This window comes from Orcinus orca, chromosome 6, assembly GCF_937001465.1.
Source record: "Orcinus orca chromosome 6, mOrcOrc1.1, whole genome shotgun sequence".
Lineage (NCBI taxonomy): Eukaryota > Metazoa > Chordata > Mammalia > Artiodactyla > Delphinidae > Orcinus > Orcinus orca.
In genome coordinates, this window is record NC_064564.1 from 17,146,400 (window position 1) to 17,156,805 (window position 10,406).

Genomic DNA, 10,406 nt, shown 5'->3' on the forward strand with positions numbered 1-10,406 from the left:
GTCCATAATATTAGTTACGTCGTTAATGTATTATTGTCATCATCCTTATACAGATACCAAGGATAAAGCTCTGAGCTAGTTATCAAACATTGTGAGTGGGAGGCATGCTTCTGTTATAAACTACCTGATGACTCTAAATGAGTCCGTTTATCTTTTTAATGTCTGCTTAAATGCAGATAATATTACCTGCGCATCCTGCCCGATGTGCAACGTTATGAGCCTCAGATGAGAAACAACATCCAAAATTGCTGAAAACTAGGAACTGTTTTGCTGGTCCTGTTATTTTTCTTCTTCTAACTCCATGCTCTCCCGCCACAAGCGGCTATTTAAATGTAAATTAATTAAAATGAAACATCATTGAAAATCCAGTTTCTCAGCCATGCTAGCAACACTTCCACCTGTGGCTGGTGGCTCCCATGTTGGACCATACCGCTAAACTACTCGTTACCCCGTAATGCAAATGCTCACCCTCTTTCTTCTGCTTCTTGTCCCACCTGTGGATCAGGTAGGGAGGATTTTAAGTTTTTTAAAATAGATTAAAATAAACTTAAACTTTTAAAACTTAAAATAAGATTTTAGGTTTTTTAAATAGAGTTCTAATCCATAACAGGTATAAAATATTAAAAATGCTGAGCTCTGCTCTCTTTGGTGTGGGAAGATACCATTTCTAATGGGATATGGACCTTGATGGTTTGCTTGACCTCTCTGCAGGCTCTTGCCCAGACCCTTGGGCATTTTCAGATGGCTGGAAGGGTTGGGGTGTCATAGGAAATAATGAAGGGAGGCTTCCCAGGTGGCGCAGCGGTTGAGAGTCCGCCTGCCGATGCAGGGGACGCAGGTTCGTGCCCCGGTCCGGGAAGATCCCACATGCTGCGGAGCGGCTGGGCCCATGAGCCATGGCCACTGAGCCTGCACGTCCAGAGCCTGTGCTCCGCAACGGGAGAGGCCACAACAGTGAGAGGCCCGCGTACCGCAAAAAAACAAACCAACAAAAAAGAAATCATGAAGGGAAAGAAAGCTAACAGGTGCAACACGGGTTAAATCCACATGTCTTTGAGAGTGTGTTATGCTTACCATCCTGACTGCCACTGTGATCTTTATCAAGTGTAATCATCAAACTTTTAATCAATTAACTTTTAAATTATTATTTTTGTATTACATGTTTTTCTCCCAGTTTTGAGTTATAATTGACATACAGCACTGAATAAGTTTAAGGTATAATGATCTGATTTACGTATATCGTGAAAGTGATTATCGCGATAAGTTTAGTGAACTGTCCATCATCTCATACAGGTACCAAATTAAAGAAACAGACACACTTTTTTTTCTTGTGATGAGGACTCTTCGGATTTACCCTCTTAACAGCTTTAATGTATAACGTACAACAGTGATAATTATATTTATCATGCTGCACATTACATCCTTAGTACTTATTTATCTTATAACTGGAAGTTCGTATCTTTCGACTGCCTCCATCTGATCCCCCCCGCCGCCCCCTCGAACTTTTCATTTAAATCACTACGGAGGACCTTCTGATTCTTTCATACTTGTTAAATAAACCTCGAGAGGCAGCAGCCTGAAACCATGGCCACAGCCACCCCATTACCCACACCTATGACGGGGCATCTGTTGCTCAAACCATAGGGGAGAACGGGTTTGCTGAAGGTTCTGAACGCAGTGTGGTTGGCCGGTGAATTTCAGGAGTCTGCTGGAGCCATTACTGTGGCTATAAGGACATGTTGGTGAAAAATATAGGACTAGTACTGCGTAGTGTTTCAATTGTGGTTAAACTACTACATCCATGCCACTTCTCGATTTCATCTAGGACGTAAAATTGTGAGCCAGGGTTTATTTGCGTGGCTGCCATCAGGGGAATCTTCTCTCTGATCCTTTCTGGACGAAAAGAGTATTTCTTTTGGCTGTTGGTGGTTATTTAGTCAAGTCAGCTGGGGCACTTTGAGGAAATGTTGGCTTTCTTCGTTACCTTTGGAAAAGGCTCAAAATAGATTGGTATACTCTGTGAGCTCCCAATGACCACATTTTCCTTTTATTTACAAAGAGGAGTTGCAAGGACAAAACTGATTCAGTGCAGTTAACCACGTAACTAACATCATGGCGTGAGCAATATTTGTTATAGACAGAGATCCTACATGTAAGGCTTTTAAAGGCTTATAAATGTTGAGAAATACAAAACTGAATTGGGTATATCTTTTCTTTTTCTTTTCCATTATAGTTTATCACAGGATATTGAATACAGTTCCCTGTGCTATACAGTAGGACCTTGTTGTTTATCCATCCCATACACAATAGTTTGCATCTGCTAATCCCAAACTCCCAATCCCAAGTATACTTGGGTATATCTTTTAGACACCAAATATACCTTTAGTGAATAACCGGTTTAGAAAACCCACCAATTGTCCTCTTACCTTCCTATCTGACATCTGTCAGGAAAGGATAGACATTTTAACATAAACCCCAGCAGCCACCGTTTCCTAACACATTTCTGACCTATTGTTGGTCTATAGAATTCCTGCTCTTAAAAAATGTCCAACTTTCTAAGCCTTGTTCTGCTAGTTGCTTGGCTTTGACATACCCAGTTTTTCATTTGCTAAAAGGGAATAGTCCTCCTTCCTGTTACTTATAGGGATGTTGTAAAGTCAAATATGGGAATAATAGATGAGAAGTCGCTCTGAAAACATTAGAAGATGCAACACAAATACAACTTGAGTTTGTTCTCAGTTTTCTGGGCTTTGTACTATCACCCATTCTGCTTAGCCATTTAACAAATAGAAACCTAAGAAGGGGTTCGTTCTGCTCCTTGAACAGGGCTATGCACTTTACATGGGAAAAAATTGGGAGAAGGTGGAAAGGGAAGTCACTGAGGTGGAGCAGGGTGTCTTTGCCATCCTCCCAGATGAAGGGCTCCCAGTGGGTCTCACCTTCATAGAACCACTGCCTCCAAACGCCACTGACTCAAAGCTCCTGCCGGGGCAGCAGAAGGATGTGGCGTGTGTGCAGACTCCACTCTGCAGGGCTGTCTGAGGATCTGGTTCTCCTTGAGACAGATCAGTTTCTCCCTCCCAACCAGTTCTACTGTCTTTGCTCCTTCACAGGTTTTGGTTCTGAGAGCAACTCCCCAATAGAACTCTTGCTCATGAATCTTAGAGTCTCATGGTCTGTTACTCTGAGAACCCAGTCAATAACAGTTGGCAGTGGGAGCGGTCCCAGGAAGCAGTCCTTGAAAAATCAGCAGCTGGCAGGCTGGCAGCGAGGGCCACAGCACTGGGGGCAGGTGAGTATGGAGAGGCACTGTCATGTTGCAGTTGTGCACTTGCTAAAACTTTTACTGGTAACGAAATATAAGAAAATGGTGGGAGAAAATGATTGATAGTGGTGGGTGAAATAACTCAGGCCTTTGAGATGAGCCAGTGTCTTATTCTGCTCAGGCTGCTGTCACACAGTACCATAGGGTGGGTGACTTAAACAGCAGACATTTATTTATCACAGCTCTGGAGGCTGGAATGTCCAAGATCAAGGTGCTGGCAAATTCGTTTCTTGGTGGGCCCTGTTCCTGGTGTGCAGATGGCTGCCTTTTGCTGTGTCCTCCACACGGCAGAGGAGAGTACTCCTGGGTCTCTTCTTACAAGGGCACTAATCCCATCATGGGGGCTCCACCCTCATGACCTCATCTAAACCCAAGTACTTCCCAAAGGCCTCATCCTCAAATACCATCATGCTGGGGGAGGGGGAGGGAGGGGGTTAGGGCTTCAATGTATAAATTTAGGGGGGAGGGACACAGACATTCAGTCCAATAACAACCAATGTAGTAGTAATTATAAGTTTTACAAAATTGGATCACTATTGCTGGGTGCAATGGATGCCTCACCGTGTGGAATCCAGAGGCCTCCCTGGCAGCATGTAAAGAGACACTCATATTCTGTAGATCAAAGACATAAAAGGCCAAGGAGCAGCCTGGCACTGAATTACGAGTTCCATAGCTCCAGATGTCAAGGGTCCTGATCAGGAAGAATGGGACCCTGAGAGATTGGATGGTGCCATCTACACTTGAACGTCTGAATTCCCAGAGGCCCTTGAACATCCTGAGCCTAGAGAAGCAGCCACTCCTTCCTGTTAAAGGCTGGCACCTTCCATCTGCCTGAAGACAATGCACAGGTCTCAATCCTTCCAGGAAGCATACACCCCTCTCAGGACCTAACCCCACCTCCGCTCCTAGCCATCAGGCCAATAAGTAAGGTCAGGTCCCAACATAACCCGGTCGGGGAAGTGCTGGGCCCGCTAAGAGAGGAACTGGACTGTGCCCCGAAGGTGCTGCAGGACCCGGGTACCATGTGCTAGCAAGAGCCAGGAGAGTTTATATGAGGATGGGTTCTGAGGACACTGGATCAAGGTGGGTGGGACACAAAGTAGGGTAGAGTTTGTGGATTTGAAGGCACACAGCAGTATTTAGTACCTTGGCAAGGACCCAGGGACCCTGGGACTCTGGGATCATGGGAGATACCACTAACACACTTAGGATGGTTTGGGGCAGTTGTGGAAGACAGAATCAAAAGCTTCAGTGAAGAGGGCATGCCACGTAAGGCTGGAAAACTCACCAGCCCACCATGTGCCCTGGGAGGACCTGGAAAGCATGCTGTTCATCAAAGCAATGAGAAATGAGCTGGCTGAGCTGGCGAGAGGGGTGTCAGCATCACTGAGACTTTCTACTGGTCAGGGAAAATGGCAGGAGTTGCTGTTAGGTGACTGGGCTTCCGTAGCGATGGGGAGGAAAAGATCCTTCAGTAGTAGAGGCCAAATGGGGCACTTAGCCATCAGAGGTACATGGAAGCAAAATCACAGTGGCAGCCAGGGGACCCGACCCGGGGGGAACGACAGAGATAACGAAGAGAACATGGAGTTATGTCAATGAGCCAAAGAGGACCCCTGCATATTGCCACTAAGTTGTTCACTTCTTCATAACATGCTGAGACCAATAGCTCAAAAGCCCACGAGAGTCAAGCTCAAATTTTTAAATTTAAAGCATCCAATTGCTTTAAATATAGCCCCAATAGATTTTTAGCTACTTAGAGCCTGCTTGGCATACCCTGCAAAACATAGGTACCCCACATCTGCTAGCCATAGAGAAGACGAATCCTGGGGCTATACAACACTGGGGGCCACAGCTGCCCTTTGGAGCTCTCCTGACCCAGAGACTCCCTGCCGTGCTACTGAGTGACATCCCCCAGACACCGAAGCCCCCTCTGGTTCCCTTCTCCCCTGTGAGTTCTCTTGCCTTCCTCCCCTCAGGATGGTGTCCCCCGGCTCTGGAAGGTCTCCTGCTGTGAGGGGCACACACCCACCCCACCCCACCCCCGCCTATCCAAGCACTGCCCAAAGCAAGCTCGTTGTGAGCTACTGTCCCCTTTGCGGTCATAACTTCTTCTTGCTCAGCCCCCAAATCCCTCAACAGGCAACCAGAGGGCCAAGACAGAGGAGCAGCCAACAGGGGTATCACTCAGTCTGTAGAATAAATAGGAAGCAAGGAAGGGTGGTCAGGAGGTTGAGGGCAGCCGTCCGGATAAAGGTCATGATCCCATGTCCCGTTTCCAGACCTGAGCAGTTTTCAGACCTGGAACCCACTGAATGAAGTAGAGGAAGGGAACTCGGAAGAATGGGCCCTACAACACCGTGGCAAGTCTGTAATCATTGCCAATGTCCTTCTCCAAAGGGATCTAGGGCCATTTATTTCAGTATTTGTTCCCTGGGGAAAGGTGACAATTCAGACATTAGGGAGGACTGTTGGACACATATTCCAAGTTGACATTGATACCTGGGCACCCAAAGTGTCATCATGCCCCCACCCTGTTAGAGAGAGGGCATAAGGGAGCCTGGTAATGTATGGAGCTCTGTCCTGGGTCGTTGGACCCATTGGAGTGGGAATGAAGAATGAAGATCTCTGTTACATGCTAACACACACCAGACAGCATCTACCAGGAAAGAGGTACTTAACAACCAAGCAAACATAATGACTCAGTCAGTTGTCATCAGCCAATCTCTGACACTACAATGCTGAGACAAGGATCACACGAACAGCACAGCCATGGTGGCAGAAATGCAGGGGCCCAACTACATGAGGGTCCACTCACAAAGACTGACCACTGCCACTGCCCAATGTCCAGCCTGCCAGCAATAGACCAATGCTGAGCCTCTGGATAGACACCTACCACTTGGTGTAAAGTGACCTGTGATTCATCTTGACTAAGATGGACACGTAATTGGGATGTGGGTTTGCCTTTCCTGCTTGTAGTGCTGAAGCCAACACAACTCTGTTTACACAGTATTGCTCCACCAACATGGGATCCTGCGAAACAACCCATCAGACCAGGGGACCCACTTTCTAACGAGGGAGGGGGCGCAGTGGGCACATGAGCAGGGGACCAATTGGCCCAATCATATATTTCACCACCCAGAAACTGCCGCCCTGATAGAATAATTGATGTGTCAGCTTCCAGATGATATCTTATGAAGATGGGGTACCACTTTCCAGGATTTAGCATACTCCCTTAATGGATGCTATTATGTGGTACTATGTTCCCAATAGACAGAACCCAGAAGGCTGAGAAACATGGTAGGGAAGTAGAAGTAGCCCCGTTTTCTTCATTCTTGGTGACCCACTTAGGGAACTTAGGCTTCTTTTCCTTGACACTGTAAGTGCCTAGAGGTCCTGGTCTCCAGAAGGGGAATACTTTCACCACAGAACTTTAAACTTTAAGCTGTGGCTATTGCTTGGCCATTTGGGGCTCCTTGTGCTAAGAGACCAGCAGCCGAATAAAGGGGTCACCATCCTGCCTGTGGTAGTTGCCCCTGATCACTGGGAGAAGGGGGGTTGCTGTTACACAAGGGGAGCAGGGAGGGATGTGTTTGGCTCACAAGTGATCCAATGGGGGAATCTCTTGGTACCCAATTCTGATGGCAAACGGAAACATCCAACAGCCACAGCCTGAGAGAGGTATGGTCACTGGAGACTCAAACTTCTCATGGATGAGGGTTTAAGTCACCCTGACCAGCTGGAAGTGCTATTTGAGAGCAAGGGGAATGTAGAATTGGGTAGTAGAGGAAGATGATGAGTATCAGCTGTGGCTGTGGGTCCAGCTGCAGCTTGTTTGACTGAATCCCCTCTGAACTTCCCAGATGGGGGTGAACTTACTCTCTGAAGGAGGCGATTGAGTAGCACCAGGGGTAGACAGCAGTGGCCACCGTGGTGAGCTACCCAGACCCTGCTTTAGGCCCTAGCACACCCTAGCAATTGGGCATGTTGGCTGGTGAAGAGCCACAGCTACACCCCTGGGAGGGAATTGACCTTTATGCAAGAAAGCTGCCTCTCCCAAGGTCATACCACCTTCCCATAGTTAGCATATATCCCTTAACCAGATGATGCTGGAGTAAAAAGGCACAGGTTCCTTGCCTTGATCTGGGATATCTCTGAAGGGCCATCTCAGCTTCAAAGTTCCCTGTGGCTCATCAAGGTTAACTTCTCCCTCTGCCCAATCTTACTTCTCTCACTCCACCTCATTCACTGTTGACAAGAGCATTCTTCAACCACTTTCCTACATCCCAGTCTCCATCTCAAAGTTGGTTTCCCAGCACATTATTTTCTCTCTCATTCTTCCACCCTTCTCTTTTTCCTCTTTCTTTCTCCTCTTTCTTCCCCATTTCTGCTATGCGTAGAGTGACCATATATCCCTGTTTGCTGGGAAGAGTCTTATTTTACTCCTGGTAATCTGGTGACTCATCTGGTCAGTGTCCCCTTTAATTCTCAAAAGGGTCCTGATTTAGACTGTACGTTATATGATCAGAATTCACTGAATTCATCTCTTCTTCATCATACACATATTCTTTACACTTATATTTTACTAGGTGCTGGGAATACAGACATGAGTAAGAGATTCCAGTCCTCTGAGCCCAGCCTCCAAATTCCTATTGAAATTGCCAAAAGAATATTGTAATAAAAAGACACATTATAGCTGGAAACCAGAGAAAGGTGTCATTCTCATATTAAACTTCAAGGAATTTCTCCAAGACATATTACAGGTGAGACCGGATTGAGGGAAGGGTCTGCCGCGACAGGTGTTTCCTATGCATTCCTTTCACTCATTTTCTTCAGATGAAAAATTACCCGGGGACGGTAGAAGTCACCCCACCAGTGTGCCCTAAATCAGAGCAGCAGGGACTGGAGGTGACATGGGGGACGTCCCAATTCTATCTGTGCACCAGAGCCATGCACTGGGCATAGCAAGATTCTCAGGGGAGGGGACCTCTTCAGCATTCATAACAGTCATCTGTTTGGGGCTGTATCCTAAACATGGTGTGGGCACCTCAGGAGGGCAGAGGGGCCCCTAAATTAAAGGTCGCTGCCCCAGTTAACATGGTTCATCATAACAAACATGAAAACAAAACTCTCAGACATAAGAATGAGGTTCTTTAGTACAGCGGCCTCCAGCTATAGCTGCCTTCCTATTCTCCATAGACCACTGGAGCTTAAATTGAGAAAAGTAAAATGTACAATTGTTCTAAGAGTTTCTCTTCTTTCTTCACTGAGTCCTGGAGGAGCTGAACAAAGTCCATACAAGACACCATCTCGACTCCTGTTATCTGAAAGCATAACAAAAATAGCTGAAATGTATCATTATGACATCTTACAGGTGGGACAACTGAAGCTCAGAAATGTGAAGCAGCTTGCCTAGATCCTTAACTTGACACCCCTTTGTCAGAAGAGCAATCACTGGCTATGTAAAGCCTTTAGACATTTAAAGAGAATTTGTAGTTAAAGAGAGAGGGAAAGAAGAGAGAGAGAGAAATCTGATGAACCAGTGTAGAATCACTGGAGAAATGACACTTTTAAATGACTGTCATCCACAATGAGAGTAGAGAATGTACTGGAAGCTAACACTTAATGTCAACATTGTGTGAAATGATTCTAAACAACCCTTGGGGATTATTATCAAACAAAACTGTAACAGAGGCAGTGATATCACTGTAAAAATGATAATATTCACATATAATTTCCAGAAAAATTACTCAAAGAAATACTTTGGTCAACTGGGAAATGTATCTAAATGAAGAGCTGAAGACTGTATCAACTGTTCTCCTTGCGCAGGGGCCATGCTAATTTTCTCTGTATCATTGCAATTTTAGTATATGTGCTGCCAAAGCGAACACTGTATCAACTGTCGTTAAAGCAACTTTTCTGAAAAAAATTATTACAAGTCCATGTCAAAGTTGTATACCAAATTTGCCACGAGGGGATAGTGTCCTGAGCTAGTCACTTCAAAGGCTTTTCTCTTGGCAGGAAAACTGATAGAAAATGGACGGTGGTATAATACAGCGGTGCCAGTTAATATTATCAGATTCCTCTCAAGACGCACAACTTCTCAGAAGGTGCTCATGATCTCAGTAAAGGCTATCCAAAAGTTGCTCAAGAATGCTAATTATTTCCCAGAAGGAATTGTAATTACATCACATTCATAAAAGAAGTTCTGTCCCAAACCTGATTTGGGACAATTTTCTTTCTTACCATGTTACAATGTAACCATCACATTTTTGTGGCTCACTTAAGGGAGAAAACAAAATCTAGGCCACATTGCAAGTAAAACTCAAGAGAGATTATAGAATGGAGGCACAGACTGAGAAAATACAAGAAATGTTTAACAAAGATCTAGAAGAACTAAAGAACAAACAAACAGAGATGAACAACACAATAACTGAAATGAAAAATACACTAGAAGGAATCAATAACAGAATAACTGAGGCAGAAGAACGAATAAGTGAGCTGGAAGACAACATGGTGGAAATAACTGCTGAGGAGCAGAATAAAGAAAAAAGAATGAAAAGAATTGAAGACAATCTCAGAGACCTCTGGAACAACACTAAATGCACCAATATTTGAATTATACAGGTCCCAGAAGAAGAAAAAAGAAAGTGTCTGAGAAAATATTTGAAGAGATTATAGTCAAAAACTTCTCTAACATGGGAAAGGAAATAGTCACCCAAATCCAGGAAGCATAGAGAGTCCCATACAGGATAAACCCTAGGAAAAACACACCAAGACACATATTAATCAAACTAACAAAAATTAAATTCAAAGAAAAAATATTAAAAGCAGCAAGGGAAAAACAAAAAATAGCATACAAAGGAATCATCATAAGGTTATCAGCTGATTTTTCATCAGAAACTCTGCAGACAAGAAGGGAGTGGCAGGATATACTTAAAGTGATGAAAGAGAAAAACCTGCAACCAAGATTACTCTACCCAGCAAGGATCTCAGTCAGATTTGATGGAGAAATCAAAAGCTTTTCAGACAAGCAAAAGCTAAGAGAATTCAGCACCACCAAACCAGCTTTACAACAAAT

The 10,406-nt window shown here is 44.8% G+C and overlaps 1 non-coding gene across 1 annotated transcript; it reads right to left on the bottom strand.

Annotated features, from left to right (window-relative positions):
- Nucleotides 1-9,109: 9,109 nt before the first annotated feature.
- Nucleotides 9,110-9,216, bottom strand: LOC117201656 (U6 spliceosomal RNA). Its single transcript, XR_004483726.1, has one exon. It is a non-coding gene; the product is annotated as a U6 spliceosomal RNA (small nuclear RNA).
- Nucleotides 9,217-10,406: the final 1,190 nt, after the last annotated feature.